This window comes from Anser anser (genome assembly GCF_964211835.1).
Source record: "Anser anser genome assembly, chromosome: 1".
Lineage (NCBI taxonomy): Eukaryota > Metazoa > Chordata > Aves > Anseriformes > Anatidae > Anser > Anser anser.
The window spans coordinates 133738866-133747250 of NC_139720.1; the positions used below are offsets into that span (position 1 = coordinate 133738866).

Below are 8385 nucleotides of genomic sequence, written 5' to 3' on the forward strand. Positions count from 1 at the left end.
AAATATATTCATTAAAAAGGATACCTTCACATATCAGCTACCTTATTTTAGACTATTTGTATTTTCTGGGGTATGGGATATTTATAAATGTAGTTAAAACACATAGAATACAGAATATCAGAACTCATTGGTATGCTGGTTAAAAGCCAAAGTACCATACAGAAAAAGTAGGTTTTGTACATGGGCAAAAAAAAAGAAAAAAAGTCTCTCAACTTGTTTTTCTTCTTAGTTATGAAACATTCATCACTAGATATAGAATTTTCTTTGAAGCACATTGTGCAAAATTGTTGGTGATTCCTGAACTCAATTTGTAGTCTATAGGGGTTGGAAAACATTCCTAACAAGAGAGAAATTTAGTTCCATTCAAAGAGAAACAGTGAAAAGGGCTGCTCAAAGTTTAGGTAGCTGTACTGTTACCCCTTTAGGCATTTCTGTTAATAAAATCGTACTCGTGCTGCATTGCTTTCATTGCCAGGGCAGCCTCTCAGCGATGCTGCTCTGCTAAACACTTCTCTCCTCCTTACCAAGGATTTTACTCTTCCTCTTGATTACCCTACTCAGAGCTGTGATGCCAAAGCACATAGCCCAGCTGTGGTAATGCAGAAGTTGTATCATCTCTTTTGACGATCTGTGTCACTGGAAGTGTTTCAGCTGAATTGAGTGAATATTGAAGCAGATTCTAAATACCCAGCAAAGCATCTACCCCACAGCCATTTTAGCTATGTTCATATGGACTGAATGCTCACTAAAGCCTTAGGCAATAACATAAATACTCAGCAAGGAATAAGGGCAGATGCACAGGCAATTAGGATCAGTCTTATAAATACATTAATGTAATTTGCAGATTATACCAATTTGTGAGAAATAGAAATACCAGTGAGAAAAAATATGTTAAAATACAACTGGTTCCCAGAGAAAATTACTACTAATAAAGGCCTTGGGAGAAAATACACAGTCTGAAAATGGATCAAGGGCTTAACATAAAAAATAAGTACATATACAAATAGTGAAACAGTTCAGATGGGAAAAGTTCAGATAAAGGGAAAACCCAAGATGCTACCTTGAAAAGAACTGGAGGTAACAGAAAAATCTAGAGTTGACAGTAAAGAGCAAACTAGGCATGACCTTACCTCTGATTTATGTATTATGTGGTACGGCAGTAAAAGAAATGAGAATTACCTTTAGGCTATATAGAGATATGAGGGAGAAGTGAGAGTCCCTCTGTGTGTGTGAAAAAACAGGGCCTATTTCATTATGCTCTGAGCATCCTGTTACCAAAAACACGTTTTCAGGATATGATCTGAAGAGAGCAAACCAGCAAAAATAGTGAACAGAGAACTGAACATACCAAGCTTGACTGAATCATAATTAAATGAGTATCATAATAATCTGTATTGAAAGGGTTAAGTGCTGAGAAGGAATATGATGAGAAGTAATGACATGAAATTAAAGAAAGAGAAATTAGATGTAATATTATGAATCATTTGAACTGAACAGACTGAGCAATTGTGGGTAAAAGAGAGATTTTGGCCAACGGCACCAGGGAAAACCCTCATTTTTACACATTTTTAATGTCCACAGAACAGAAGGAGTCAGGCTTTTAATGTCTCACTTAAAAAATGCATGCAGATGGTGTTTTTTCATGCATTTGAAAAATGAATTTCTACATTTTGATTATGTTGTCATTAGCAGTAGCCTTACTCAGTAATTAGGAAGCTGGTTCCTCGCATGTGTGAGAGAGATATATTGAGAAAGGAGGATGTTATCTCTTTGTTTCCACAGGGATATAATTAAATGCAACCAGCAACATCATGAAAACGGTAGAAGAAATTCAAACAATAACTATGTTAACTGGAAATGGCTTATTGTTCAGTGAAAAACAGCTGATCTCCATCAGAAACAGCCACTTTAATTGCCAGTGCTTACTGTGGCCAAGAAAGAAAAGGAAATTCCATAAGAAAAGGGTTTTCCCTTTAGTAAATGCAGTTTCTTTCCTAGGTAAGTAACTCTGAATTAACTCCAATTTGGACATAAAGCTCTATGTAACAGAGTATTCCAGGTGAGTTTTTCTTTCATTCCTGGGTTAAACTGTTTAAGACGGGAGAAAGAGCCAGATACCACAAAGTCTGCTGCGTGGCACTGGAGGAGAAGGTAAGAGCAGAGCAGAGGGCTGCAAGAGCCTTTCCTCTCTGGAAAGCAGCTTCTGCTTCAGGAGCGGCATACTCATTCAGCAGCAACCAAGAGCCAGGCCCGCTTGCTGCCCACTCTTTCTTCCGAACAACATTTTTGGTTCTCAGAAGTGAAAAAAAAAAAACACATAGTAAACACAACCTGAACCTTTTGGTGCTCTTGGAAAGGGAAACAATGGGTTCTTCTCAGTGACAGGTTCATTCCAAGCCACAGGTTGTGCATGTGCAATTTTTGTTATTGTCATTCTCAGCTTTATGCATTTCACAGTAGGTGAGCACTTGTGTCTTTTACAGCCTGTGTTAAATATTTAGTTAGCACTTAATATCTCAAATGTACCAAAGCATGTACAGGGCTCTACCCAGAAAACTTCTGTTCATCCAGGGGAGCTCCCAGCTTGGGAGGCTGGAGCTCCACAGCTCCTGATGTCCTGATGGGACCTCTGTGCAGCCATGAGTATCCAGGCATGCCTGCAGAGACTGCTGCTGTCAACAAGAAATCATCGAAACATGCAATCTGCTGTCTTCACTACCTCTTACAGAATTACTGTGGTCCTTTCTGAACATCCTCATTGCTTTCTTGCTATCTTCCCTTTAATATATGAAATAGCTGCTGACAAGGATCTCTGGACTTCCTACTGTAACCTTTTTACCTCTCAATACACCAAATCCCCTCAGTAGTTTTTTAATCTTTTTCATCAAATTCAAAAACCTGTCTTCACATTGTCTGGGCTATCTGTAATGTGACCCATGCATCTCTATTTTAATTTGCTTGAAAATCCTATTTCATTCTGGCTTTCTATTATCGTCCTCATCCTCTCACCCTGCTCCTCCCTGCATCTACTTTTTCTACTTTTAGTTTCAGACTTTCTTTCTCATCAAAATCCATTTTTTTTGTACTGATCAGTGGGATCTCTTCCCCTTAAAATCTTTCCTTTAATTGATCCCTTGTGTAGTTAACTGAGATTTTTCTATGCTTTTCCAGTTAAAGCCATTTTTATTGTGGGCTTCTTACAAACCCCATTCTCTGGGGAAAGATCTGGCTTTTCCTCTATTTCTGGGTTTAATACTGGTTTGGCTGCAACTCACTCAGGGGAAGAGGTCTTTGGCAGGCTGAAGTTTGGCCATAGGGAGGAAAAAAGGATCAGACTGTGCCAAAGTATAAACAGAATGGTGGAATTTCCCAGCATTTTTCATGGGCTACTGGTTGGACCAAGAGCTAAATGTCTGAAATAAATCTTACAATAGTCCACTCACCAAGACCACGTGTATCATCTGGATGCACATCGGCTCCTCTTTTGAAAAGCCTCAAGTAATTGCGCTGCAGAAGAGCTTTGTTTTAGTTTGAACTTCTAACACTGCAGGGTTGGGAAGCAGAAGTCATCTTCTGTAAAATTGGCTGATTGCTTTCCTTCACTGAGGAAATCAATAGTATTTTAAAAGTAAACTGCTCTGAACATAGGTGTTGCAGCATGGAACCTTTTTATTTTTTTTTTCTCAAGTTGCCACAGCAACATAAAATTTTCCTTTCCCCCACATTAGCTTCCCTAAAATACACTTCATAAATTGTCTCTGAAAAAAAAACGCTCATATCATGCTGACAAATTGTGCTGTTTGCTCTCTTAGTATTTGGTCTTCTGAGGAGTTAGGAATATTAGAGCAAAGCTACCTGATGTGCAAAGAATGCAGAATGTACAAATTCGGCCTTAAGTAATGGCATGGAGATGACAAGCTGAAATTGAATTAGTTACTATCTCTAGGCAGGAGAGGGGCCTAGAAAAACCTCCAAATAGTCTGGCACTACTCTGCAGAGTCTAGTGTAACTGGGGTTTAGGCAGCCTGCCCATTTTCTACATTCAGAAGACAATCACTGACCTATTGGATATGTTGTAAGGGGATATGTTTTAAAAGAAGGGTTTCTTTCATGCTTTTCTCCTACACCTTTGCAAGAGTGGTAGCAGCTCCAGCAGGTTTTGAATCAAACATCAAGAGCATATACATTATTCAATGAAAGAAAAAAATCTTTGAAAAGGTCAGGGTAAAGAGGAATTTGTCTTAGCCGTCCTTTGTTGAAGGAGCTATTTCATTTCAAGTAAATGTTAAAATCATTTTAATTTGTGAGAGTTTGGAATAGATTCATAAGAGAAACAGTCCTGATTTGTTGAAAAAAATCACATCTGTAAATAGTTCCATGTTTATTAACACTTTTTTTTTTTTTTTTTTTCTGGTGCCCCTCATCATGGGGTAAATCTCTAGAGGTGAGAATAATTCTGCACCTTGTCAGCTGATGGGCACAGATTTAGCTGTGATGGCTATACTCCACACAGTTAGGGTTTATCTACAATCACAAATGCCTGTGTACCTCACAAAGGCAATGATTTTTTAATTGTTTAAGCGGGAGCATGGACTGTGCTGATGGTTGGGCCTCAGTGAACATTTCTGCACACCTCTTTTTGCTAAGGACATTCTTCATAGAATCACAGAATCATAGAATATCCCATAAGGGGGATATCCCATAAGGGACCCATAAGGATCATCAAGTCCAACTCCTGGCACCGCACAGGTCTGCCCAAAAGTTCAGACCATGTGACTAAGTGCACAGTCCAATCACTTCTTAAATTCAGACAGGCTTGGTGCAGTGACTGCTTCCCTGGGGAGCCTGTTCCAGTGTGAGACCACCCTCTCGGTGAAGAACCTCTTCCTGATGTCCAGCCTAAACTTCCCCTGCCTCATCTTAACACCGTTCCCGTGGGTCCTGTCACTGGTGATAACGGAGAATAGGTCACCTGCCTCTCCACTGCCCCTCATGAGGAAGTTGTAGACTGCGATGAGGTCTCCCTTCAGCCTTCTCCAGGCTGAACAGGCCCAGTGACCTCAGCCGCTCCTCATATGTCTTCCCCTCTAGGCCCTTCACCATCTTCGTCGCCCTCCTCTGGACACTCCCCAACAGTTTCACATCCTTTCTGTACTGTGGTGCCCAGAACTGCACTCAGTACGCGAGGTGAGGCCGCACCAGCGCAGAGCAGAGCGGGACAATCACTTCCCTCGACCGACTAGCAATGCCGTGCTTGATGCATCCCAGGGTACGGCTGGCCCTCCTGGCTGCCAGGGCACACTGCTGTGTTCATGTTTTAAGAGGTTAGGTGAGAATGCCAGGGTGAATAGAGGGAAAGGTGGGAAGGGACCAAGGGAAGGTTTTGTGAAAGCAACAATTTTCATCTGTGAGAAGCTCATAGCAGCTTGTGTCTGTTTTTGAACTACAGAAGTTGTAAATAAAGACTAGCTTTGCCTTGAAAAAAGGTAGATATGCTGACTTGCAACAATAACAAAATCCCCAAAACACACCAAATCACCTGTATAAAAAACTTGGCGAGTAAAACTGACCTTCCCCGCTACTGCCGTCATTTCTGCTTACCTTCTAACCATGTTGTACATTAGTATCTTTAGAAATCTTAAGGGCAGGGGAGGAAAGGTTGATTTTGTTCTCTCTGGTGATAAATAGAACACTTAATAGATGACAAATTAGGGAATATTGAATCTCTGGAGGCCTAATCAAATGTGAATCAAGTCAGACCCCAGTGAGCATGGGATAAAATGCCAGCTGGTGTATTGCCTTTCCATGCCAGCTCGTATTTCATCCTTTAATGGATTGTTATCAGTTTTAATATAGCTAATACTTGCATTAAAAAAAAAAAAAAGTAGCAACCTCAAACCACAGGTGTAAGTTTAATAAATGCTGTTCCTTGTGGAAAAGTACTATAATATTGAGTAGAAGTGGAACTGATAGACATTTAGCTATCCTAAAGAACTGAAGAGACAATTACAACACCAGTCTGGCACCTGAGTTTCTGTGGAAAGTTTATGCCTGTGCCATAATGAATCAATTTTGATCCAACATGGAAGCATGAGTCTGTAGTCTGGATGGAGAAATTCTATTAAGCAACTATTTTCTATTTTTTTTCTCCAAGGGAAATAAATTTCAAGAGATTTAGGATTTTCATATATTCTTACTATATCATTTTGGCTTACTTAATGCTATAGAAAAATTGGTATGATGTTGGGTAATACGTCTTCTATAAAAACCCTAAATACATGGGCAGGCACTAGTATATATGCATGCCCAATCTTTCAGTATAACACTCACCTAACTCCTTTTCCTTTGGTATTTTGTTGTGATGTATGAAAACGATTGTGCTACGTGTGCAACATTTGTAAAGGAAATAAAAGCTATCATTTATTGTAAAAGCAGCTAAAAAGTCCTGTGGAAATAAAAGCACGTATTGTGCCAGTTTCAAGAACAATAGAAATGAAGAAAGTTTTTCTTTAAAATCTGTTATAAAAACCAGTATTAAACCTTAGTGAGACATTTTCCTCATTCCTTTCATCACAAACTGAGTTATAGTTTGCTTCTCTAAGTATGAGATTTTTGATGAAACCATTCCAGCTTTTCTTTTCTATACCACGGTAAATTATTTCAGAACTGATTCTTTATATGGAACTGTACAGTTGTCTGCTCTGTTCTAAAAGTATTCTAAATCTGAGGTACCACTTTTATATCCCCTGAAGCCATCTCTAAGCTACATAGAACTTCATAGAAGTTAATATGTTTGACCTATAATTTCAGGAGTCAAGGGGAAAATGAGTATCATTAGGAAGTCTTGAAAAATGCATATTTCATTTCAGAACAATGAAAGCATTTTTATTGTTTTGGAGCTGTTTAGAAAGGGAAAGAATTATGAATACGTTTTAATGATTTTTGGGACCTTTTCATTTTTTCCAGCATTTAAAAATGTTTTATTCTGTTAATAAGAAATAAATTATCAAATGCACTTATAAAAAGGTTTTACACATGACTACTCATTCACATAGATCCCTTACTCTTCCATCTGAAGGAGGGCTTATTTAGAGGGCTCTGTTGCTTATTTCTTACTTGCTAATAATGTGATTTGCATTGCTCACCACAAACAGGATGCAATCCTGGCACCTTTCAAGTCAGTATCAGAAAATCTCACTGACACATCTAAGTGGCATAAACAGAAAAGCTAGTATAAGTGGCAAAGCTATTCCTCACTGAAGGTCAAATCAAAAGAATTATTTTTACATCTATTAGAAGTACAGAATGTGAATAATGTCTCCCTTCAAGGATCACCTGGTGCTTTGGCAATCATTGATTTATTATTTTTCACAAGCTCATATAGCTCACTGCCTGCAATTCTTCTGGCCAACACCACAAAAGGCATACTTCTCACAGACGCACTCTTCAAAAAGGTGAAATTAAATATATTGAACTCAAAAAGACAATGCTACATAAAACATCAATGTTGCTACAAAATGATGGTCTCAAAATAACAGCATAATTTTAAATTCTAGGAAAATAATTTCTGACTTTCCTTCATGTGTGTGTCCATAGGACAAATACATTAACTTTGGACAGTGCACCATGTGGGGCTTCACAGGCATTTTGAAAGTATGGCTTGACATCCTGATGTGCCTTTTGGCAAGCATCTTGAGAGGGAAGCTAAAAAAAGAAATGGAGTAGGTTGTCTAAGTCATTTCTGGCTTATTACAATGTTCTTTAAAATGATATTAAAGTGATGCAATGATACAGTATTGTACAAGTATAGTTTCTTGTTCTCTGATGTCATCTTAAAATTTCTTAGGGGAAAAAAAAGAGTGTGAATGAGATAGCGAGACAGCGCCAGAGCACCATGTGTTTTTACAACACAGCATCCATTATACATGAGTAAAATAGCAGTCGCTCAGCTGCAATCATGGTAGGCATGAGTGCTTCTCTTATAAACTCATATTTCATTTATTCATTTAATTTTTCATTCCAAGACCCTGAGCCTCCACAAATTTCTGTGCAAGTATAACCATGCACCTGAACGGTTACGGTGACTTTAGATAGGATTATGCACATGAAGAAATTTAAGCATGAGGACAGAGTGTTTACAGGAATGAGGCCAAAAACTGTAGATAGTTGAGCTGGGAAAGTTGGCAGCAGTAGAGTAATGTAAACATTTAAATGCAGAAACAGAAATGCAGAGTACAACATTCCTTTCTATATCCCTTTGGCAATTCCTGACTTCCTTTCCCTTTTTCGTGCTGCAAACTAAATACTGGATGAAAGTTTTGGTCCTGATTCATGGATAGGGGGAAAAATACTGCCATTGCTTGCAAAGACACTTTGATGCATTCT

The 8385-nt window shown here is 38.7% G+C and overlaps 1 long non-coding RNA gene across 2 annotated transcripts in view; it reads left to right on the top strand.

Moving 5' to 3' along the window:
* The window catches only part of LOC310894903, a 61089-nt gene extending 56310 nt beyond the window's left edge, over nucleotides 1-4779 (top strand). For both annotated transcript variants that reach the window (XR_014580272.1, XR_014580273.1), the window contains exon 3: nucleotides 1783-4779. This is a non-coding gene — a long non-coding RNA (uncharacterized lncRNA). The remainder of the gene's footprint in view (nucleotides 1-1782) is intronic.
* Nucleotides 4780-8385: the final 3606 nt, after the last annotated feature.